Source organism: Camelus ferus, chromosome 34 (genome assembly GCF_009834535.1).
Source record: "Camelus ferus isolate YT-003-E chromosome 34, BCGSAC_Cfer_1.0, whole genome shotgun sequence".
Lineage (NCBI taxonomy): Eukaryota > Metazoa > Chordata > Mammalia > Artiodactyla > Camelidae > Camelus > Camelus ferus.
This window is the reverse complement of record NC_045729.1, coordinates 4,150,985-4,177,034: the sequence shown is the minus strand read 5'-3', so window position 1 is coordinate 4,177,034 and position 26,050 is coordinate 4,150,985. Positions and strand designations below refer to the sequence as shown.

At 41.1% G+C, this 26,050-nt stretch overlaps 1 protein-coding gene across 2 annotated transcripts in view; it reads left to right on the top strand.

Annotated features, from left to right (window-relative positions):
• Positions 1-26,050, top strand: part of STK38L (serine/threonine kinase 38 like) — an 82,459-nt gene that overhangs the window by 7,138 nt on the left and 49,271 nt on the right. Inside the window, exons 1-2 of one of the 2 annotated variants that reach the window (XM_032473261.1) lie at positions 7,646-7,794; positions 12,879-12,975. The gene's annotated coding sequence lies outside the window, so the exon portion shown is untranslated. Of the gene's footprint in view, positions 1-7,645; positions 7,795-12,878; positions 12,976-26,050 lie in introns of those variants that run through there. The other variant, XM_032473262.1, reaches the window with a different exon arrangement.

Genomic DNA, 26,050 nt, shown 5'->3' with positions numbered 1-26,050 from the left:
CCAGTAATGTCCTTTATAGCAAATGAGAATAAAATTCTGGTCAGAGATCTAGTTGGGGATTAAATGTTGTGTTTAGCTGTCTTATCTCTTTAGTTCTTAAAAATCAAGAACAATTTCTCAGTCTGTCTTTTCTTCATGACAGTTGTATTTTGAAGAGTACAGGGCAGTTATTCTGTGTGTTATCTCTTACTTTTGGTTTGTCTGATGTTCTTCATGATTAAATTGAGGGTGTGCAGGGTAATACAGAAGTAATGTGACCTCAGTATATCATATCAGGAGGCAAAATGGGACATTTTTAAAGGGCAGTGTTTTATGGGTACATACAACATAACGAGCCTGGGACCAAGGATGAAGTGTAGGACCACTTCAGTGGGCTGGTAGTGGATGATGTGGGGCACCACCCAGATCCACAGCTGCTGGGAATGTTGGCTTCTGAAAGCCCACAGCCAAGTCCCTCTTGTTTTTCCCTCAGCCTCGTGAGCTGCCTCTCCCACATTCAACAGCTGATTGAGGTTGGCATAAAAAGGCCTGGACCCTTGTCTCAACTGGGATAACTCAGAAAAATCATGCCAGAGCTTCCTGTAGGAAGACCTGTTGCATCTGCATCTGAGTCCACCTTCTTCCTCTACCTAACCCAGCTGCCATCTCTCAGTCACCTGAGTGGTTCCAGAGATCACGCCCCAGAAAATCTCCTGATCTTTAATCTGAGAGTTTTAGGGTCTTTTCCTCCAGGGAGCCTGACCTCCAACTGGGCCATATTACATATATGAGTTTACTAATCATTACAAGCGTTAAAACAGGCCCATTCCAAGCATATTAAAGTTATTAAAATAACTTTGCATATAAAACCTCTTATAAGAATTTTACCCCAGTGAGAGTCTATCATAGACAGTGATAATCAGAGAACAACCACACCAATGTGTCAACAAGAGAATTTGTTGCTTAGGATCAAGCTTGATCCTTAGCTTTGCATAGTCAGAAGTGTAACTTTGTCAGAGGTGATCCTACTCAGAAAAACTAGTACAGAATAAGAGTAATCTAATTCAGAAAAGGACACACAGCAATTTACAATGAGAAGTGTAATTGCCTAGCAAAATGAAGATTTCTATTGGCTAACTGACACACTCTTAATCTATATGAAAATCTACATGAGAAGCCAAACAGAAATTTACTTGATGACTATGATGAATTATCTGATGTTAATTTATTCCAATTTATCATATCTGATCATATTTGCACCATTCAGCCCTGGTGGCACACATCTACAAGTAGACCAGACGTTCATTTCTGCTTACCATGGTGCATTCTTGCCCCATACAGTTTACAATATACAACTTAATACTTACAAGACCAGTTCTCCATTGAGGCATCAGAATATTTTTTAAATGCAAACCTGACATGTCACCTCTCTGCCTAAATCCCTCCAATAGCTTCCAATTGCTATTAAGTGAAGATAAATCTCCTTAACCTTGTCCACAAGAGGCCTGTGCAACTTAATCAGAAAAAAGAAAAAGATCAATTTTTTGAAAGCCTTGATTTGGGTTACTTCCTCCAGGAAACGAAATCAGCATAAAACACATGAGACTAAGCCTCTGAAAACAACCCGACGCCCAGGGAGGCTGGAGAGTGTGGCCGAGTGAGAGGCGGGTCCAGTAACTTCTCCCTCGGCCACCCCCCATCCCTACCTCTAGATTTATAAAATTATTTAGTGAAGAGAAATTATCAACATAGCAGCAAACGACACTAGTAGTGACCTTGCCTGCCCCAGACCCTACCTGAATCCTCTGTGTTCATACAAACCACAGGATTTGTGACTTACTTCCTTACACAGTCTTGTTCCCAACCTTAGCTCCAGAACTGAAAGGAAGAAGAGGAACTCAGACTGAGTGCCTATAAGGTGGCTGTCATTTTATGTACCTTGTTTCATTTAGTTTTCACAACCCAGTCAGTTGGAGGGAGGGGATCCGCCTTATCCAGGCACTCATTCCCCGAGTCCTTGTTGTGATAAGGTTGTTTGAGGGAACAAAAGTCACCCAAACATGAAAATAATTACTAACCAAACTGACCTATGACAAAATGAGTCTCCTCGTGAACTTCCCTTCTGCTTAACACTAGGGTTTCTCTCTAATAGCGTGCCAAGGTCTCAGGCTCTCTTTCTTTGGCAAGATAAAACTGCGGACCAAGCCCGCTGTGAACAAGCACGTGGGGGAATGGGAATTTTGTTGTGCTGCTTCCTGGTAACAGTGGAAATTTGTGCAACCTCTGGATGGTAGTTTGGCAATTGGTGTGGGCAATGTAAAATGCGCGTTCCCTTCGCCCCACTTCTAGGAATTTGCCCTTAAGTCGACTGGCTCTCATGGGAAGAGATAACTGAGAAGGAAGTTCAATTGTTTCAACTGTTTTCACAAAGTGGAAACTGTTGCAAACAATGGGTTAAAATAGAAAAATGTGAACATCAAAAGATTTCAGAAGACATATCTTTTAAATGCAACTTTCTACATGATTGTGATGTGGTGTAATGTTAAATGAAAACTGAGGGATGTGAACCCATAATATTGTACAATTGTCTCAGAAAAATTATGTTTTAAAAAATCCCTAGTGTGATTCAGCCTTTTGCTCAATCTAAGTATTGCATGGCTGTGGTTGGAACCTCATATTTTTTTCTGATTATCTCTATTGTGGTAAAATACATCTAGAATAAATTTTTTTTCTGTATTCACTATAAAATATTGGCCTTCCCTCTGATATTTACTTTTTTTTTTCTGGTAACAATTATCCTCTAATAGTGAGAAGTTCCTAAATGTTCCCAATTATGAATGAGAAAATTGAGGTTTAGAGAGTCTAAGTAACCAAGACCACAAGACTAAGGATTCAGCTTCTAGTCCAAATTTGGACCCCAAATGTGGTCCTCAGATGTGGTCTTCCTTCCATTGTATAGTGTGACACAGTTGGGACCCTCTGCCCTCTTGACTGTTTGATCTGTCTTGTCCATCACCTCTGAGCATGGGCAGTTTACTTCAAACCATGGAAGATGATTGCCCAGATGGCCAACCTTTCCTCCAGGCTCAGACCACAGTACTGGAGGGACATCTACATTGAGGGTGTGAGTTGGAGACATTCTCCATCTTGCTTGTTCCTCTGGTCCCAGGAACGTGAACAACTAAAAAATAGAAATAAAAAATAAGGAAAGTAGATTGAAAGTAGAAAATAGTAGTTGAGGAGTAGGACCTGCCCTTAGAGTCACTGAATACGGAGGCTGTGAGAAAAGAAAAGACATACCCACCCCAAAAAGATGGGAGGTGTAAGCAAGAAACCTTTCTAACCCCTCTTAGTTCATAGATTTTCTGAGACCTGACATCATCTCTAAAGAATTCATTATAACAATTCAAATAAATTTTAAAGCAGAGTCATAATCACTTATAAGAAATCACCTTTAAAAAATATATTCTGTATTAAATGGGCTAATAAATTATAGAAGAGGAACCAAATAAAGTATAGGAACTCTGGTGCAGATCCAAAAACCAAACTAAACACACACAACTTATAGTTAAAAATAGGAGTGTCACCATTAAATTTTCTTTTAAAACTGGAAAGTGATTGCTTTTTAATGGTATAATAATTATAAGTACTAGATTCACAAAATATGAATAGACATTCTACAAATAAGTGACTATACTAATTTCCTAGAATGTATTCCAATTATTTTACCTTTTCTTAACCATGAATGTCTTGTTTTATGAGTTGAATTCCACTATTGTGAGGAAAACTGTCTCGGAGGAGTATTCTTTTTCTTACTTGAGAAAATAAAATTTCTGGACTTAGTCCTAAGATTAGGAATGGGAAAGGTGAATGAGATTTAAGGAAAAAAAAACACTTTTTAGTTTTAAAAAGAAAGTCTTTTTAAAATTTAATGTTAATATAATGTTAGTGAATTTCCAATGTCAGTGAACATTACTTTTAGGAGACTGAAGACACCAAATAGAAGTTTTTTTTTTTTCTGTTTTAATTTGATATTTTAAAATGTTAAACCATATCAAATATAGCATATATTATTACAAAATACTATATAGTGTCTTGCATTTTTCTTTTGTAAAGAGGTTACCATCAATTTTTCTTTAAGAGGTGGAGAAAGGGAATCATGTAACATCTAGCATTTGGACAGTATTTTTCACATATACAATATGTAATGGTCATCAGTACTATTTCCAAACATTCCTGGTTTCTCTCCTTCCTGAAACACCAGAAGACTGCATCTCTTAGCTTTCTTTTATTTGTATGGGGCCATTCGACAACTTCTGGTCAATGAGTTGTGAGCAGAAGTCATACTGAGACCCTCCAATCTTGTCTTTTCCTCTGGCATGAAGATTCGCAATGTTCAAGGTGATATAGCTGCTCCATTGTCTGGACCCTTGAGTGGCCCTGATGAGCAAGCCTCATTGCTGACCTGCAAAGGACATAGAACCCTAGCAATAAATTATTCCTCACCATTTTAAGCCACTAAAATTCTGTGATTGTCCACAGCATTACTTAGCCTTGTCTGACTTATGCACTATGCATTATGTTTTCTATTTGACATAGAAAATCCACTGTATTTCTGTTCATATCAAGAATTTGTAAAAATTAATAGGGAGCAGATAAGAATCAAAGCAGGAAAGATGTGACAGGGACTTTTTCTCTCTTCATGGATGTAAATAGCACCAAAAATTTTCTGTGGATGCTGAGAATCAATTTAACTTGCAGTTGACCAAAAAAAAAAAAAAAGGAAAAGGGTTCCATTCTGAAACATGTGTTTTTGTTATATCACTAATTATTAGTAATAGTGATAGTAACAGCTATCTTGAATTGAGTGTGAATATATTCTGAGTCCTATACTAGGTGTTTAATTTATATTATCCCTTTTTAATTTAATTTAATTTAATTCTAAAAGGTAGCTATTATGCAAATTGAGATGTTTTTCTGTCTTCAGTATTCTTTCCATTACAGCGATGGTGTTTTATGTTTCACAAATGTTTCAGCATACATAATCATTTCAACTTTGCAGCTACTGCAACTATTGTGTTGATATTCACCCATCTTACAGATGAGGAAATAGGACTTCACAGAACTTTATTCATCTGTGCAAGGTCATACAGTAGTAACAGAACCAGGTCTTTGGAATATAAGTCTCATGTGGTTCTTTGTTATACTTTGCAGAGCAATAAATATAGTGCAAAGGGACAGATAGACATAATATATTTTTCACTTTTCCTTAATGCTTTTCTTCAGGTTTCTGATTTACGTAAGTGCTTTTTAACTTTGGGGAAAAAATAGCCTAAACCCTGGAATGCTTTCAACTCTAGGTGATAGTTTGCAGTTTAATCGAGCCAGTTAAAAGTCAAAGCATGCATCAATTAGAAGTCATTGTTTCCAGGTTTATAAAGTGTTTTGCAGAAGGCAGTCTGGTGAGAGTTCTGAACGGATTGTCTTGTGTTTGATTAAATGGTCCAATGAAAGTCCCCTGAAGCTTGTAGAAAAGAGCCTTTCTTTTCAAACAAACAAACTCCATTGCATTTAGCCAGTCTGGGCAAGAGCCCCTTTGAAAGTCTTGGCTATGAGAGAAGGAGCCAGGGGTCAGGAATCTGGCAAGGCTTAGCTCAGGGTCCTTCACCAACCAGGCTGCAATCAAGGTGTCAGCTGGGTCTGCAATCATCTCGAGGGAGGTTCCACTGGGAGAGAATCTGCTTCCAGACAGTTGTGGGCAGGATTCAGTTCCTCATGGGTTGCTGGACTAAATGCCTCAATTCCTTGGTGGCTGTTGACTGGAGACCTTGCTCCGTTTCTTACCACGTGGGCTTCTCCATAAGACAGGGCACAGCACAGCAGCTGGCTTCCATCAGAGTGAGTAAGGAATGCAGGAAGAGAGGATGGGCAAGACGGAAGCCAGAGTCTTTTGTAATCTAATCGTGGAAGTGACATCCCATCATTTTAGCCATGTTCTCTTTTTCAAAACCAAGTCACTAGGTCCAGCCCACACTCAAAAGGAGGGGGTTGTGCAAGACAGGAATACTGGAAGGTGAATATTACTGGCATCATATTAGAAGCTGCCTACCACAGAACTATATCAAAAACTCACTTTTTAGTATTTTAGTAATTGTATATTAACAAAATCAATTTCCTTTATAGACCTAGGTAGTTTATTTTATGCATTTAAAAACACTATTCTGAAAAAGGGTCCATAGATTCCACCAAACTTCCAAAAGGGCACAGAGCTCTAATTTGATTCATTTCAGGTACCTTCAACAACCTAGGAAAATGTGTTTAGAATGGCTTCAACTTAGGAGCTGGAAGTCAAAGCTTTAGCCTGCCCCATGTTATCCTAGTCTGATACCCTAAATTAGTCCATATTACTCATAAAAATAACATGGCACATTTGAAAATATAAATTTGCTATAGAATACACTATAAGCTATTTTGAATGAGTACGTGTGTTGGTGGGAGGGAGGCATACAGGCCTCTGTCAGACATGTCTGACCACAATTACAACCTCCAGAGCTCATGTATGCCAATTGTCATTTGAGCCTCAAAATGACCATATGCTACAGGAGGAACTGATTTCCCCAAGAATACACTAATTTCCAGACTACACAGTGATTTTTCTGCTATCAAGCTATGTATGAGAAAGCAGAGATTGTAAAAAGAGAAGTGATGTTATGATTCTTCCCTAAGTCTTTGTCATGTGTCACCTGCTCTTGGTGAAACTAAAGATAATGGTTGGCATCTCTGAATTACATTTTCTGCAAGCACAGTACCAACTTTGTGTATTGTCTTAATAGTCTAAAAGTTAAAGGGATTTTATAAAATCTCCAATATTCAGACAGAAGATAAATTTGTCAACAATAATTGGGAATGATTCTCTTATTCAACCTGCCCAGTAAGTTTTCTCCCCAGTCAAATGCATCAAATTCCAAAAGCCGTACTACAGGGAGGTGATTTTCCTCATAGTTCTCTAATCCTAAATAAGTGCCCAGTATTGTCAGTTATTTTAGGTTTTCCAAGATAAGTCAGGCAAGTTTTTCATGTATGCCGCAGAGTTTTTTTTGTTTTGTTTTTGTTTGTTTGTTTGTTTTTTGTAGCTTTTCCAAATGTGAATCCCTCTCAAGTCTCTAGAGTCGAGTTAGGGTGAAAAGCAAAAATGTCAAGGAACCTGGTGGCTTCTAGATCCCACAGCTACTAACTAAGCAACTTGGTCAGCCAATCCATTTTGTTGACCACATTTTCCTACTCTGCAAAATGTTTCAAAAAAATAATTGTAGTGATCCCTAAGCCCCTTCCACTTCTAACATTCACACTGCATAGTGAAGTATCAAGAAAAACTCTGACGACATTAAGGACACGTGCCTAAAGTGGCAACACTAAAGAGCAGCCTGAATTAGCTTTGGGCAGAGAATAGGGAGTGGGGTGAGGCTGCGAAGGGAGGGGCGCGGTGCCTCCCGGCGCAACGCCGCCCGGGCCAATCAGGAACTCACTAGGCACAAGTGGGTGGGGCTGGGGGGGGCCGGCGTTGACGACAGAAGGCTACTTCCGGCTGTGGTGCGTATGACGTCAGGGCCGAGTCGGACCGGCCCAGCCACCGAGAAGCCGAGGAGGGAGGGCTCGCGAGAGTTCAGGAGGGCCGCCCCGAGATTCCGGCGCGGCGGCCGGTCCCACCTCCCGGGGGCGGGGCGAGGGCGGAGCGGGCAGAAGGGAGCGGACGGGCGCCGGGCCGGCTGCGGTCCGTGTGGAGGCTGAGCCGGCCGCGGGCGCGACCGGAGGCAGGTGAGTGCGCGGATGCGGCGTTCCGCGGCGGCGGGAGCCGGGGCCGTGGCTGGCCGCGCCAGCGCCAACTCCGCGAGCGGGAGCGGGAGGAGAGCTTACGTGCCTTCGGGTGTCCAGGGAAAGCCGGGCTAATTTCGGGGCTGGAAATGTCTCCGGGGAAGCTCCGGCGGCGGCCTTGGCCCTCTTGTTCCGCGGGCTGATGCTGGCCCCGGGTGTCCGGAGAGGTGGCCTCGAGCCCGAGGAGGCATCTTTGTCCTTCCCGGCTTCTTTCCCCTTCCACCCCTCGGCCCCCGAGCGCCGCGCTCCGGGTTCTGGCTGGGCTTCATAAACAATAACAAACGTCGCGGATCCTCTCCCGTGTCCCCTGCTCTCCCGTCCCGTGCCCTCCAGCCGATGCCGCCGAGGGGGAGGATTCTGGGCATGGCTCTGAAATTGTGGGGGCTGTTTGTGTACCATTCCTAAAAACTGATGCGTCAGATTGCTAAACATTTCTCAGATAGACACAGTAAAGCCGCCCAGCTCCCTGAAGCCACGGAATGTTCAAAACCGGTCTCCAAACCTGCCCCCACCACGGGAACCCTGGACCCTTCTTTTCAACATCTTTCCCCCCACCCCACTCCCTTTTTTCCCACCTTTGCCTCCGGGGACAAACGAGTGGTCGGTTGTTCCGTATGGGAATAGGAAAGCTTGTGCCCGATTGAGTAAGACACATTTCACCTTTAAAAAGTTGTCAGGTTAATAGGAAAGGAGCAAACTTTATTTTTCAAAACCAGTGACCCTCCGTTTACTGATGCCGCGTTTGTTTTGTGGAATCGCTTTTCGGGTTGTAAGTTTGGAGGAAAGATATTAAAAAAAAAAAAATGGGGAGTGGGGCAGGGAGAGCTGGTGGTGCTGGAGCAGTTGGCTCGTCCAGAAAGTGTGATGTCGTTCCTCACTTGATGAAACGCAGAAGCAACGCTCTTGTACATTTCACGCAACTTGTGATAAGTTTTGACAGAAGCCAGTTGCTTGGAAAAGGTGGCCCGAGTATTAACTTTACTACTACTAAAATTTGAGGAAACAACTTTATGTGTTTTTAATGTATGCCTCCTGGCTGTAAGATGGAAGTGAGATTTTGTCTTTTAGGGACTGAGTGGAGTGGGGGCTTAAACTTGTCCGGTCTCCCTACTTTAAGGGAGGGTCTATTGTTTAAGCCCAGTTTTGCTTATCCAGGGCAGATCTTTGAAAGTTCTTTGTCTCAATCGTAGATGTATATAAGATACTGTAAACCTCTTTGTGTTTGGCCTTTCTTTGTATGCCTCAGGATATATAAAACAATTAAGTTTATTATACTCTCTACCCCTGAGAGGTATTGTATGTGAATTGGTCACTCTTGTGACTTTGAGGGGAGAGAAATTAGTCCAAAATAGGATGTTAAATTATGATGACATTTGTTCATTGCCTAGGTTCATCAAAGTACTTTTATGTAAAGAACCTTCATCTCAAAGGATGGACACAATGAGATCAATGGATAAATACAATGGATTAAAAATTTATTTTGTTTCGATCTGGTCTATCTCTGTGGTACTCTCCTTGTTAAGATGGCTGATAACGTTTCCCATTTGGTTGGGATATGTTTAGAATGAGAAACAAACTGGGTGTGTTAATGTGCTCCTTTGAAAGGCCCTGCCACTGGGAAATGAAAAAAAAATTAGACTTAGAAAAACTACATTAAATGGGTGCAATTCTTTTTGAGCCTTTTGTTTTTGAGTTTGTTTTAAAATAAATCAAAGAATAGAGACCAGGGATCTTGGTGCAAATAAAAAGATGTCCTCAGCAGTTTTACGCTGAAAACATTAATTTCAAAAGGTAGGACACTATTTAAAAAAAAAAAAAAAGGAAAAATTGTACTTTGTAGAAAGTGGTAACAAAGCCATGGAGTCAATTCAGCCATTTGTTTTCAGAAAAGTTCTGTCCTTTCAAAGTAAGGGCAACATCATTATGTTAGTAAAGTTGAATAACACTTTAAAAAGTGTTTTGCCAGTGATCTGAGATAAGCTGGAAGGGTTTTTTTGCATGTGTGTGGCACTTTTTTGAGTGAGAAAAGAGGGCACAAATCAGAGCTGGAAAGATTTGCATCTCAATGTAATGTTAAAATGATTTTATTTTACATAAACAGTGGAGGGTCAATCAAGCAAGCATATTGTCCTCTAGCACCCCCAAGATTACATTAAAATCAGCAGATGGGCAAGTTATGATTAGGTAGACTTAACATATGCAGAAATTATGCTACTGTATTTTTATATTAAAAGCACCATAGACTTTTTGAATGAAATAATGGAAGTAAGCTTTTAAAGCATAAGAAATTAAAAAATAGTAATTTAAAAAGATAACCTCAGTCAGTAGTTTAAAAATAATAAGTGAATCCTTCTTTTCCTCCCCTCCACCCCCCAAATGTTCCAGTCTTCAGAGACTATTTAGCAAGGTATGCCCAGTGCTTCAGCGCACTGATTACATAAAGCTCCTGTCTGCAGGTAAAGTTTTGCTAATTGACAGGGCATTATTATTCAGAACCTTTAGAGAGAAGGAGCTGAAGGGCAGCCATGAACAGTATTTGCTGCCAGGTATACTCAGATGAGCTGTGGTCTCTATCCTCAAGGAGATAAAAGCTAATGGAGGGAAATATACCCAGATAACTAAAATACACAGTGCATTTTGTGGAGAAGCCAAGGAGGGAGGGATTAAATTCTGCCAGACCAATTAAGGAAGGCTTTCAGCAAGGAAAGGCATTTGTGTATGATTTAGTCATGTGGTAATTAAAATAAGCAGCCACTTTATGTAATGCTGCTTGCTGCTAAACCCTTACAGTACTGATTTACCTGGGTTTGATCCTTACAACAGTTGTATGGAGGAGGTGTTTTTATTCCCATTTGGCAGACAGGGTAACTGAGGTACCTAGAAAGTGGTAAAGCGAGGATTCCCGCCCAGGCATTTTGCCTTACTATACCTGTCTCTGTGCTTCACCACTCTCCTTATTTTCTGTTCCACCTCTGATGGTCTTTGTCAAGTCTGTAGTTTCAAAGATGTGATGTGAGAAAATATATTCCTCTGGCACCTAAATGTAGGGCTCTATTTTCTAGAAAGAGCTTCAAAATAATGAAAACCCAGGTTAATAATTTATTTTTGGCATTTTAGATATTTCATTTTTGGAAGTTGCTTTTGGTGCAAGTTAAATGTAATCATTGAGTGGGACTTCTGAGAAATTTGATTTATTATCTAGCACCGTACCCATAAGGATTTAGAAGTAAGAAGTTATAACTATATTAACTCCTTTACCTAATGGAATGTTTGAATCATGGTATATTTTGGCTTGTAATTTTTTTTTTTAAACCACTTGGCACTGGATATTTTTTGGATTGAATTGTGAGGTTGGAATTTAGTTAATGATTGGATTTCAGTCTCAGCCCTTTTAGTTTTTATGTCCATAAGCAGCTAAATTTATAATGGCTGAATGAGTGTTTTGGCTAGAGTGTTGTATGTGTATAAAGTGAGAGAAGTCCAGTCACTGATACTTTATGTTTGGGCAACTTTGGAAGCTCTTTGGGACTGTGAAATGAAAGGTGCTGTAGAAATGCACTGGGTCCGGTAGAAGCCTACTTAGTAAATGCTTCTTTGTTGAATGAATGGTCCTGCTCAGTTTGTCCATGAAGTTTTAGGAATAGGACACTTTTGTTATTGGTTATCTAAGTACTGAAATCACAATAAACTCAGGTTTGTCTAGGCAGTGGATGGGGTACTGTCTGTCCTTACCTGCCTAGCAAGACGCAGACCCTGGTGGACCTACCTCGTGGCTTTAGGTAGAGCTGCAGAGAAACAGTCTTTGTGAATGAATTTAGTAAGTGTCGTCTTCTGTGAGTGGCACAGGTCCTAGAAAACCTTGATCAGCTTAAAGCCTAATGGGAAAGGTAGCAGAACTGAAGCCAGGATTTAGAGCCCATGTATTTACATTTCATTACCATGAGATAAAAATGGCAAAACACGTTTTTAAAAAAGGTATTTTTTCCACTCAGCTTAAATCAATAGTGATGGTACATTATTTCCATTTACGACCCCTGATTGACAAAATTTTCAGGATGATCAGCCCATAATTTCAGGGAGATGCTTTTAAGTCCACTGTGCTTTGTTATTTAAAAAAAAAAGTTACATATTCCTCTAAGTACAGGTTTTGTTTTGAAAGGCTATTCTCAGTAAAAAGGAGTGTGAGCTGGGAAAAGTCAAAGGGAAACCAAGCATCCTCTCACCTCCTTGCTGATAGATTTGGGGGGGCACCTTTTCCCATTATAGGCTAGTGTTTGTCTCCGTTGAAAATCTGCTGAGACAGGTAGCCGCCCTAAGACCTTAGCAGTTACAGGGCAGATGGTGAGCCACTCATTCACACTGATGTTGTGTAAAATCAAAAAGGCCTCAAACTTTTGCAGTTTGTCTGTGGCTTATGATAATAGTACCTGTATTATGCTCAGCTTTTCAATTCTTAAAGAAGCACCTTGCTTTTCCCTGAACTAACACCAGACCAGTTGACAACCCAAACCGATGCAGATTCCCTGGCCACACATATGGAAGGCTTCCTGTTTCCCTTGTCCTTTGCTGATTCTTACTGATTCCAGGGGTGTAGACTTTTCACCTGTTTACATGGTATGTAAGCCGCTGATCCTGTGCGCAAAGGTAGCATCTGTTGTTTTTTCACCTTTTACAGTTACTTGCCGTCTCTCTTGTCTCATTCCAGTGGGGATTCTATTCCCCTTCGTCCTAATTTTGGAACACTTACTGCTTTTGCAGTTACCGAGTATGTTGGAGTTAATAATGGTTAACACCTCAAAATCAACCACAGGTACAACTACTTCCCCAGAATACAGAACAAGATGGCAGAGACTTAAAGGACTATGCCTGATTGCTAATACCATCGATTTTGGGCAAGCAGAGTTGTTCCATCTTTGCTGTACAGCCTCACTTTCATTCTGTCTATGCAAATTTAGAAAATTGAAAGTTTGGAATCAGAGAAGCTTCTGTACACATCAATAAGTGCCTTTTTTTTTTTTTCTTCCCAGTCCTGCTCTCTGTCCATACAGTCATTGCACTTCTGCTTTTATGACTTGGAGATTCTGGCTACGCTTCTCTAGATTCTTCAGCGGTGCAGGAGACACGGTAAGTGATGTGTGAGTTTATTATGAAAAATGCTCTGTGTAATCTGTATTTCTCAAACACTGTCCCGCCACACAGTGGTGTGTAGCCTCAGCTCTCTGTACATCACCTTCCCAGCTGACATGTTCTTGGCTCCTTTTTCTTCCTGAATGTCACCGATCAGGGTACAGGTCTAATAATAACGTTATCAGCAACAGTAATCGTTTACTTAACACTTACTATCTACCAGATACAGTGCTAAGTACTTTATATAAATATCTCATTTAATCCCCACGGCAACCCTCTGAGTTATCATCTCTGCTTACAAATGAGGAAACTGGAGCCTAGTAAAGTGAAGGGCCTAGGGCCGCTCTGGGTTAAGTGGCTGAGTTGGAAACTGGTCCCTGAGGTCTGGGTTTCCTTTCTCTTATATTGCTTAATTTTATTACAAAACTTCTCCTTTGCTATTTAATTTACCTCCTTCTTCTAGTCCAGCCTGAATTTTCTATCTTCCCTCTTTCCCCTCCTTTTTTAGGAATTATTTACAGTTTTGCTGTAAATCACAAATTCTCTTGGAAAAAGTGTACAGAAACATTTCAGCTCTATTCAGATTTCCTGTAGAGGGGACTTGCTCTTGGAGACAGCTACTGTAAAAATAATACTGGTAACAACCTTATATTTGTACTGTGCTTTAGAGCTTTGTAAGGCATTTTTACACATTTCTCACTTATTCCTCAAAGCAAACTTAAATTCGGGTCTTTAGATTAAAAGCTGCCACAGGCAGTTTGCTAAGCTGATATCTGAGTAGTAGTCTTGCCCTGAGTAGTCTTAATGCCAAAACAAATGATGTGATCAAATGTTCTGACTTTACTCGAGCCAGTTAGGAGCAGGTGTATATATCATGGCAGCACACTGTTTTCTTAAAACATGTTGTAGTTTTGAGCTTCCTTTTTGGCCAAATTGAGAAGTTGGAACTTTAGTTCTGCATTTTTAAATCATATAATGTTTTAAGTCCTCAGTTCTTGTGATTGAGGTGAATGGTAGTTAGATTGCCGTCTACCTCATTCTGCACGAAACTGTTGCATTTAACTAAACTAATTATAATGAAGGAATGGGCTGGAGAGAGGAGAGGTATTATTTCAAACGTGAAATGAAAGAATTGGGGGTTCTAACAAGGGCTTGATGAGATGTCTTACATTAGCCCTGTTGAAGGAAGTCGGTTGTAAACTTTAAAGAATGGATAAGCTACAAGTATTCACCTCTAGAAAGTTGTGTTATTTGAGGGACCAGAGAGTTTATTTAAGGATCCATTTTAAAAATATCTTGTGCCAGTATCTTGTTTTATGCCATTTCGTTTTTACTGAGCTGTGGACCTTTTCACTTGTTAAGCACTTGCCCATTGACTAGTCCCCATTATGGAAACACCACGCCATGTTTACCCTTCGTATCTTTTCTGTATTCGTCAGCAGGGGCTGGTTGCCTGCTTTTTAACACTAGGGAGTTGCCTTTGTTGTGTTTTTACAATAGAGATCCATTTCATTTGGGCACATCTTTCAAATCTGGTTAAGGTTATTCTCCATATGTCCACTATTAATCTCGCCAAACAGAATAGACTTTCTGTTTTTGTGGCCAGAGTGGAAAAATTTCAGTCTTCTGAATTGTATGTATTTGACCCACTGATACTCTTATTACTAGCAAATCCGAAAGGAATCACAGACTCAGAATATTTTAATGAGATTAAGCATCCCAGTTCAATATTTATCAGCTATTTTCTGGGCAACTGTGTTAGGTACCATGGCAAGAGAGAGACGAGTAAAATGTATTGCGCTTTTACTTAGAAAGATTCAATCCGGGAAGAGACATAATGTATGGGTGCAAATAACTATAATTCAAGCAGAAAGTAGTAAGCAAGTAACAGGGCACGGTGGGAGCAGAGGAAGGAAAGACTGCTGGCTGGAGAGATTAGGGAGGCTTCCTATATTAAGGTGAAATAGGAATCGACCATTTATGAGTGAAGGACACTCCAGGCAGAGAGAGATTAGCGTGAGTTGGAAATATCTCTGCAACACCTGAGAAATTATATGTTAATTATTTACTTCTTTCTCCGCCCTATTGGATTTGAGCCCGTTCAGTTTAGAGAACAGGTGTTTTTCAGCTTTTCATTCTCTGCATCATCAACTGCTCAGCCCGGTACAGTTAAAATTGTGCTTTAGTAAGAGTTCAGTGTCAGTGGTGCATATGGAATGGACTCAAGGGAAGAGGGAGCAGAAGTGAGAAGACCAACGAAGAGGCTACTTTAATCTAGCAGATCGATAACGAAGTTCTAAACCAGGTGGACTGGGACAGAGAGGCTTGGATGGATGGGTGTTGCCTCTTCATGTTGAGACGTCGGGAGTTCTTTGACTCTGAAGTACCTATGTGGTACAGGTCGTGCACCAGGAGATGCAGTGATGGAGAGACGTGGTACCGCCCCAGAAGGCAGGCAGGCAAGCAGGCAGGCAGGCAACTACAGAGCTGCTCACAGGTTTAGAAATCACTGCGATGGCACGGAGCTGCTGTAACGGAGGAGCACTGAGGGAGCACCTGCGGAAGGGGAGCATCTATTGGGGAGAATCAAAGCAGCTTTCCAGGGAGGTGGTAGTGTTTGAGCTTAGACTTGAAGGGTGAGTAGGAGTTTTTCAGGCCAGCAAGCAGCAGGAAGACATTATGACATAGAACGTAAGTGACAGTTCAGGGAGCCATACGAACCTGAGTTATTTTAGTGTCGGGACAGGAGGCTGGAAAGGATAAATGGGTTTGTCCTAATGCAATAACATTTTATTTGCCACGTTTTCTCATACTTACTTTTCATCAGCTTTAGCGCTCTGAGCTTTTGTAAGGAAGTGTATCTGTTGCCCCTTCCAGCCTCGGGGCAGCGCCCCTGCTGTGTTTCCCACTCAGCCTGCAAGTTTGCTGCCAGCGATAAACTATCTCTTGCTTCCATTCTGTGAAATTAGACAGAAAAGGGAATGTTACCATTAGCTAGAGAGAGAGAAAGAAACCCACTAAAACCCCTTTCTTGGGTGAATGCCTGGAGCAGCGAGGGTGGCTGTGTAAGGAGAATGCAGCATCAAAGCGTAGCTTCAAGAGCACTTGGCTTGAGGGAGGGGATTGTGGTTGGAACGTAATTATTCACCTTTCCCATAAAGTTTTATGGCACCCCTGAAACTTTCCCGGAATTGTAATATCTAGGGCTGAAGTCCTTTTATTATGGATCTAGCCTTGATTTTTTTACCCCAATCTTCTTTACTCTAGTGCTTATTATGTTTTAATAACAGCATGACTCTAAACTTCATATGGTGTCATTGTCTCTAGTTTGCCCCGCGTCCACCCTTTTCAGTCGTTCAGGAGCCCCCATCTGCAAGTTGTGATTCTGAACCTTGCTCCACATGAGAGCTAGAGCTGAGCAGCAGTCTAGGTTCCTTTTCACAAGGACTTACTTTCTATAGTCCTTTGTTACTTCTGTCCTGCGAATTGGGCCACTGACACAGACTATAGTTGTTTTCTAAGGGCAACCAAAAAGTATATTGTAGATGCCCCAATTAGATTTATATCCCTTGTATTTCGAGGCAGGAGAGTTGGCAGCTGTGTTAGCTTTAACGCCATCAGTGGTAATAAAAGTTTATGGGCAGTGCCAGGAGGAAAATGAAAGACAAGAACAGGAGGAGAAGAAGCCTTGTGGAGGGCGGAAGGCTGGGGACAGGACGTGCGTATGGTTAAAAGAGGTCAAGTGCCTCTAACACCTGTTCCAGGTGCCCCTTGGTGGGGCCGGTGCCGTATTTTAAGGTTAAGTTGAGCTGCCTGTAGTCCTGTCTAAAAATGACGGTTTGTTTTAATCAGATATTTCTGGATTTAATTTTTAAAAATGTGTGTACCTCTCTCTCTCTGTTTGTAGAACTGAGCAGAAAGGGAAACAGAAACCAAGACAACTTTAAATAGTAGTGAAAATTATGGCTGCGTTTCTGATGTGTAGTAAAACGTTTAAGGACTTTAAACTGTAGGTTATGTGTAGTCCCCGTCAGACAGAAGGTGACAGAAAAGGAAGGAAGGAATAAGCAGGCACACGTGTTTGGGTGAAAACTGCATTCTCATACCAGCCGTGTGGCCAGACCCACAGAGGGAAAAATAGGATGAAGAATTAGATCTAGAGCCTGTGCATCCTGTCCAGGTCAACCAAGCACTCATTCCCTCTCCGAAGCAACAGTATCGAACAGGAAGACACGTTAGTTCTTCAAAATGTTTTTTCATCATTGGAATAAAAACAGGTATGATTTTAGTTTTTCTGTAATGATGATAATAAATTATTTCTCAGATTGTGGGAAATAACTGGATTGAATGAACGTCTGTGAGTCATTTGCAGAGTTGAAAGAAGCTGTGGAGGTCAAATAGGCCAGTTCTCTACTGTGAACGCCCCCTGATCTGTGAATTCCCTCTAGGCCCTGAGAAGTGGGAGTTTAGTCTTCGCCTAAATATTTTAGTTCCTTGCCTAAAGATAAGGAACTTAACAGATCGCAGGAGAGCTGACTGGTCTTTGAGCCCTTGCTGTTTCCAGTCCTCTTCTCACGCCACGCACCCTGGCGTCTGGACCATCTCATGTGCTCTCATGTCTTCTTTGGTGACAACTCTGTGATAATGACTTCCACATCTGACCCCCCTTCTGACCTTGAGACTCCACTGTCCATCTCTTTCCTAGCTATCACCACCTGGACGTGTTCCACAAGTAACTCGGATTCAAGGGGAGTATCTTCCCCCTTCTCCAAATCTTTCTCACGCTCCTTCCTTCCTCCAGTGCATGACGTTATTCTCTATTTGGTTGCCCAAGCCTTAAACCTGGGAATCATCCTTGACGGCTCCTGCTTGATGGTCACTCACATCCCGGGCTTTGTTAAGTCCTCCTTACCACCTCTTGAATTCCTTCCATCTTTGCTCTGTCTACAGTGTGAGAATCTTCACGTGGACTCCAAATTACTGACACAGCCATCTTTCTGCATCAGTCTTGCCCTCTTCCAATCCGCCCGTCTTCCACGTGGTTGCCAAGAGGTTTCTCCTAAAACATAAATCTGATTATATAACTCCCGCAGTTAAAATTTCCAGTGATTCCCCACAGCCTCCTCCAGACTCCTTAGCTTGGCATGTGAGTCTGAGTCCTTTTAAGAAGTAGTGCCCATTTGCTTCTCTAGCCTTATCTTTCATGGCTCCCTCTACTCACCTTTGCAGCTGTACTGAACCGCTGGCATTCTCTGACCTAGGGTCTTACCAGCTGCTTTCTGGAATGCCCTTTCCCACACTCTTCCTGGGTAAGTCCTGTGCTTTCTTCAGTCCTCGGCTTAGGCATCTCTGCTCTCAGGGATGCTCTCCTGGACGGCTTCTTTTGTTCAGAGTTGTTTGCGCCTCCTTTGCTTTCCCACAGCATCTTGTTCGTAGCTCTTTCATGACATTTCTTTTTTTATCTTAAAACACAGCCATACTAACATTGTAAACGTTCACCACGTGCCAGGACTTGTTGAGCTTTTACCATGTGCCAGACGTGGGGACAGTGTTAATTGGAAAGTTCGTCCTTATGCAGCTTTCAGCGGGTTCTCATCACAGAATTAGAGAATTTCGTGTCACCACAAAAGTGATATTTGAAGACAGTTATCTTCTATCTTCTCTGTTTCGGGCTAAGTATGTTCATTTTATTTGTTGACACCTCAGATTCCAGACTTTTTACCTTCCTGGCCACTCTCCTCCATATGTGTTATATTTTGTTAGTTTTTTCTCTTAAAACGTGTGGTTCAGTTTTAGGTAAAATACAGTTGTCATAAAGAGAGGCAGGACTTCACAGGCGTGTAGTACCTGGATGTAGATCATTATATTTAAGGTATAGACCTTACTTTCCCAGGTCCACAAATGTGAATTTGTGTGTATGAGTGTCCAGAAATAATCAGGATTATGGAATTGACTTACATTTAGCAAGTGACCAGGAGACTGACATAGAAACAAGAATGTCAGCTAATGAATTTGTTAATGTAACTGTGAGTAGAATGGAAACTTACGTCATTTGGTCGGTGCACTGTCACCCCAGAAGGGCAGTTTGCATGGGAAGCGGTCATTCTGACCATAACGGGTCATCTTAATGGGGCATGTCACCAAGCATGATAGCTGACAGAACCTCTTTTATCTAAGGATGCCCCTGCCCAGCCCTGCCCGGGATGTGGTCAGACTTTTCCATCCCGGACAGTGTTAGGGGAACGCAGGCAAAATCTTGCTTGTTAAACTCCTGCTTTTTCCTCTCTAGGTTAATGGAATGCTCTTCTGTTAACACAGTCTTTTCTTTAGCCGGAAGGAAACACAGTTGACAAGGCTTCAGCTTTCTTAATGCACATTCTGATCCTGCCTCCCAGAGAGTACACCCTGCTCACTTGTGATTGGGTTTGGGTGTTCCCAAATATTTTCAATTACACATTTGCTTGGAATGACTTATGTTGATAGCTCATTTCTGATCCATTTGGTTCACCCTGTTATGACTCCCAGAGAGTAACTTAATTTTCAAATTGTGAGGACCTTTTACTTTGTCCCTCTGTGCTGACTGTAGGGCATTGCCGACTGTTGAAAACTCCTCCGGGGAGGAGGCTGACTGATACGCCACGGAGCACGGCATTCACTTTACCTGTTACTAACCAATGTCTATTAACTCAGCCTAAGGTTAAGATCATGTAAATTTGCGGGGCAGCCATTCCACACTTAATTTGTGTCAAGTTTTTATTCAACAAAAATCTTTAGTTATTCTTTGTGTATATAACAATTTATCACAATTTATACTTAGCATTTGATCATATTTGCATCCAAATGTAATTTATACCTCCTCTCTATTAAATTTCATTTGTTAAAGTTAATACTCTATAAAAATTGGCTTGGATTCTGACCCTGCTGTCCCACCTTTGATTATTCTGTAGGTTCCGTTCATCCTCATGTTTTGATAAGGATGTTGTCGAAAGCTTTATCTGGCTCATTAGTAATATAACTGCCTAAGCCGAGTGAGTTTTACAGAACTTACTTATGAGCATTCTGGATTTTTGTTGCTTATTCAATTATAAACACATCTACTACTCAGCCCATTTTTCTTCATCTTTGTCCCTTATTCCCCTAAAAAGAATTGGAGAGTGGAGCTTGTTAAATACCTTTCAAAGAGTCACATAGATTGTCTTGTAGATTTGCCAAGAAAAGAAATAAAGTTACTGGGCAAGACTTGCTCCCCCTAAATCTGTGCTGATTTAAAAAAAAATTTTTTTATCTTTTAACTTTTCTTTTTCTTTTCTTTCTTTTTTTAAAAATGTAAATACTGGGAATTGAACCCAGGACCTTGTGCGTGCTAAGCACATGCTTTGTCACTGAGCTGTAACCCACTCCTCGCCCTGTGCTGATTTTCAGTGATCACCTGGCTCTGGTCAGAAGCCATCTGCTTTATGGTCAGTTCTAGAATTTTCCTCAGGCTGGATGATAAACACAGCCGTTTGTATTTCGTAATGTCCATGTTCTTTTGTAATGTTCATGCTCTTTCCTCATTTTGAAATGATGGGCAGCTAGTCTCCTGTCTTTCAGCAAAGCTCTCTGGGCTCTGTCTTTCATCAAAGTGTACTGTAACATTTGACAGAGTTCCCATGCAGGCCCCTGACACGCGAGCTGGTGAGCTGGCCAAGTCAGAAGATCTGCAGGGCGCTGGGGCGGCTGTCCTGTGGCCTCCCCTGTCTGGGGGCTTCCCCTCCCTCATCCCGGGTCTCTGCCTTCATACGTCCTTCTCAGGAACGAGGCTGAGCTCGAGTGGGGAACGTGCACTGGATGGAGAGTTCTCCTTAACGTAGGGGGTTGCATCTGCCTTTCGAGGATGCTGTAAAAATAGAAAGATGTAAACTGTAAGGTGGTATTCAAGTGTGAGATTTTTAAAAAGCAAAAGAGGAATGGAGGTGGTTCCTTTTTTCCTGCCATGTATTAACTACACCATTAGCCAGCGTACCCAGGCCTGTTGTAAATTTTCTCTTCCAGACATAATTTTCTCTTCCAGACAGAAGCCCCTTAATGGTTTCTTAGGGGCGGCTCACTGTGGGCATTTTGCCTCCTGCTGTCATTCTGAGTGTGTTTTGTAGGTGCCCGTGTTCTGTGTGCCTCCTACCTTTTTATCTGTGTGTTTTTTTTGAATCTAAGTTCATCAGGAGAGCTCTTTGTGTGGCTTGTCTTTTCAGAATCTTCCCCTTTTTTCTGTTGTTAGTATCCGTTGCAGGTTATAACCAGAACTCCTTTTTTTTTTTTAATACTAAATCATTTCAAGTTTTACATTTTCCTGTGTGACTAGAATGAGTAGGGATGATATCGTTTGGTTATACCTTCCTTTTCCCTGTGTTTTTCTGACTCATTTTCTTTCTTTAATTCTCTTTCAGAACTTCTTTCCTGAATCCTTCTAGTGATGTAACTTTAGGAATTATTTACACTAAAACCCAGACGTTTAAACCTGGTATTCGATCAAGTCCTGTATCGATATGGAACATTTTCCCTTGTTATTTTTAAAAATTCATTTGCAGTTTATAATTTACTTTCAACAGAGTTTAACACGGACACTGTCTCCAGGGCAATATTTATGTTTTCTGCTTCTTTTTTATTTTCCTCAGAGAACTTCGTAAAATAAAGGTATTTCACACAGGCATTTAACATAGCAGAGCCCAATAAGTGGAAGTTCTTGTGTGTGTAATCAGGAGTCACCCAGAATCCTCGCGGTCTCCAGAAGCCCTGTGCAGTCTGGCACCTCGTAACGCTGAGCTCTTTGTGCCTTACCGCTCCCCCCACCCACTGTGTTCTTGCCGTGCCAATTCCCTCACTGTCGCTTACACCTGCCTGCCTCAGGGTCTTTGCATCGACTGTTGCCTGTGTGGTGCCCCTTTCCCCCCGGTTCTGAAATCACTTTTTCACCTTATTACAATTTTCTTCCCGGTGGAACCTTTCCTAATGACCTTATTTAAAATGCTAATGCCCCTCCCAGCCCCTGCTGCTATTCCCTTCCTAACTCGGACTCAGGCCCCGTAAGGGCAGGTATTTTGTGTCGCCTGTGCCCTTAGTGCCAAGGACAGGTCCTGGCCCACAGTGGTTGCTCAGTAAATATTTGTTGGGTTAATTAATCAAGGCTAGTGTAACTAGAGCTGTACTCTTGAGAACTTCCTAAAACGTCCAGTGCATCTTCCCTTTTAGAGCCTCAGGCCGGTTTCACTTTTCTTCCCTCTGAACTTTCTGAAATCTGTGTTCCCTAATTATGTCTCATGTTCCCATTCCTACCCATTGTAACAAACCTCGTAATTAGTCCCAGGTTTCCCAGTTAATTATTTCCATTTATTCAGCTAATTTCTTCCCAGTGGTTCCATTCATATCCTGAATGTTTCTTTCCCTATCTGAGAGATGGAAGACTAAACAAGGCATTTTTCAGATGCCTTGAGTTTTAGCTGTGGGAGAGTTCTAGCAGATATTCCAAAAGTTGAAGTCCCCATTACAGCTCAAGTTATTTCCATGTCAGCTTCAGTCTCTAAAATATTCCAGATCAACAGTTCTTTAAGCTTCTACTTTTTTATCATTGTTCAGTTCCCCAGTTCTGAGTCCCATCCCGTCAAATCTCAGTGATGCTTAGTGGTATCATTATTTTTAAAATGTCAATTTTCTTTCTTTCTTTAATACCTATATTCTCTGTGTGGGTTTGTGGGGACCTAAGACCGTATTGTTGCTAACACCCTTCCTATTTGTTTTTCTGCAAACAAATAACTTGCTAGACCATTCTCATTATTGTCTTTTTTTTTTAGAGCTTGTCCAGCTTCTTTTATATTTACAGTAATACCTAGACTTTTTCTACCTCTTCTTCCATTTTATGCTTAAAGTCCACTTAATCAGTGACTCAAAATTACACAGTGCCTTCTAGGAATATAGTCAAAGGAAACAAAAACACTAACTTGAAAAGATATCTGCACCCCCCATGTTCACAGCAGCATTATTTACACTAGCCAGGGCATGGAAACAGCCTTAGTGTCCATCGATGGGATGAATGGATGGAGAACTTGGGTACACACACACATGACAAGTTCTGAAAAGTGAAGCCTAAATGAGGTTGGAGAAATTAAGAAAAGCTTTATAGAAGAGGGGAATTCACCACATTCTTTAAATCCAAGTAGAGGGGAGAGGAAGGGCCGTTTTTATGTTTAGCTCTTCCAGAACTTGACAGTAAAGTTGATTATGGCATGTCTGTGGGTTGATGAGGGATGAGACTGGCAAATAATGGAAAATAAAGTTATGTAGTTAGGGTGGAGCCAAATTACGGGGTTTAATAAAAACCAGGAAAAGAAGTTTAGATTGGAGTGGAAGAAAGAAGGAGGCTTCAGACGTTTGTGAGCCTAGGAATGACTTCATTTGAGGTTTATATCAGGAGCAGTGACTTCAAGATGAGGAGAATGGCGTGAGGCAGACCCACCTGAAGACTGCTACAGTGATGTCACTGACCGCGCAGGCAGGGCCTGGGCTGTGTGGTGATGGAAGTGAGCAGAGCGAGTAAGGCGGGATGGGAGGGAGGTTTTGACAGATTTTATTAATGTACTTAAAGTGGGAAATGGAGAGGTGGGAAAGGGAGAATTCAGACTGCTTTCCAAGCTTTCTGATGGGGAGGAAGGTTACTGCCAGGATAGAAATAGGATTACTGGAAGATTGGCTGCACGGGAAAAGTTAGGTGTTTACTTTCAGACATAATTAAATACGAGTTATCCGTGAGGTGTTTAAGTTGAAATGACAGCTAGAAATATGAGCCTGCCGGTAGGATGGAAAAATCAGAAGGTGTGTCACTCAGGTGTATGGCTCATCCTTGCAGAGTGGTGCCTAAAGGCACGAGGAAAGGTGGCCTCTCTCTCTTGAGAGTTCGGAGACAGAGTCAGGGTCTGGCATTCATGGATAGCTTCTTACAGATAAATCCGAAGTGATGCCAGTATTTGTGATGATTGAAATTAATTTAAAAGTAATTTTTTCTTCAATGACAAAGGGCACTGAAGACAAAAGGTAATGCTATTTCAGGAAATCAGAAAATTTGAAAAGGTATCGAGGAAAAAAAGATCATTATTAACAGTACTTTGGTGACTTTCTAGTCTCTTATGCATATAAAGGGATAAGAAATATATGCAGATGTGTGTTATATGTGTGATACGTGTATGTGTGTGTGTATGATCATACACTATATATGCTTTTGTAGCTTGCTTTTTTCATTTAACATTGTATCATGATAATTTTTCCATGTCGTGAATTACTGCTTAAAAGTTCTGTTCTTAAAAAAAAATGCATTTTCTTCATCATTTGGATTTATCATTATTTAATCACAACTTTATCATTGAACATTCAGATTGCTTCCAAAAATTTTTGCTCTTATTAATAATATTATAGTTAAACTGTGAAATACAAACTCTTCAGCTGTTACTTAAATATGTAGCTGTCTGAAAGCAGAGACCTCTGTACCCTAGGACCTAGAGGAATGCCTGCACATAATAGTTGCTTAATTAAAAAGAACAATTATTGACAGGATGAAAGACGGCCATGTAACACTCAATTCCTCTTACTTCCTTAATTCTGATTCCATGCATACTCAGGAACTGTCTGATCATGATTTGACTGTCAGTATGAATCTGGCTGTAATGAGATTATTGGCCATGTATGGCCATGAGCAGGCCTTTCTCCTTCAGTCACGGTTGTATTTGTCATTCTGTGTTAATAGGTTTATATTCTAACTTCTGTTGAAGCTTAATTAATTTTTGTTTGCTTCTAAAAGATGGAGATAACCTTGTTGATGCCCATAAAATCAAATTTCTGAATCTGTAAGGTGACTGATTGGGCCTGGGTTGGGGTAAATCACCAGGTAATGATGCCTCTTCGTCAAGAGCCCTCTGCAGAAGCCAGTCTGTTACCTTCACTTGACAGAAACCTGTTGCAGGACCATGTTTTCCAGTCTGGATCCCTGTGCTGTCCTAAAAAGACAAGATGTGCGATTCTTTTCCAATTATATTTTAACATATTTGAGATACAAAGGCAGTATATCTGACAACATTTTCCTTAAAAAGGTAGCGTTTCACTGCCACCCAGAAGTTAGTTTCCAAGAGAAGTGTGTGCATTAGTGGTCTAATCATAAAATTTAAAAAACTAAATGTGCAGTGTTTATATTTTCTTTTGAAGAGCCTTACCATCTTATTTTCCTTTGATAATAAACACACATGATGAAGAAGTTTCAGATCCACTTCACAGGTTTGTGGTACCTAGGGAAAACTTCAGTGACAACTAGAGAATTTCTAATTTTATTAGGGGAAGCCTAGTGGAAAAACCTTTTAACTGCGAGGTCTGATTTGAAGCAGATTTTTGTGCTGGAGGCTTCTATTGAACTCTACCTAATTCATATAAAACCCTCTGTTTGTTAGTCTACTGTGACCCTCAGGGCTGTAGAAATATTTCTTCATATTCCATGTACATCTTTTCTGTTGGACTTTATGCCTATATTGTGTTTTGCCCCAAGGAAATCACATAAAGCCATCTCCACAAGCACATCAAATGACTGTTCACTTAGTTACTAAAGGGTTGTATTTGGTTATGGGTTTTAATCCCAGTGGCCCAGGGTTTGGCTTGGACAGATCAGCTACTGAAGATTAGGTATCTGAGTACCTTGTACTGGTGTCTCTCCTGCTCTCAACCTGTCTTTGGGCAATATTCTTTCTAGCATAGCCTCTGTGTTATAAACTGTTTCCCAATTTGTGTTATAGGAAGCACAAGTCTTCAGAGACTCACTATGTAATTTACCATGTTGAAAGATTCCAGAGTCAAGGAGTTTGGGATATTCTGCTTCTCCTTTAGGAGTCTTACTTGTTTAACTCATTTGTCCTCAAATTTATGACACTCCAACCACCGGTTTTCCCTCAGACGTCTAAGACAAAAATGTTTTGTAGAACATACATGGACAAATGATACTTTGGGTCATTATTGTGTTGTTTCTCTGCTTGTGAATTAGTATGGTTCAATTTTAGAGTTACAG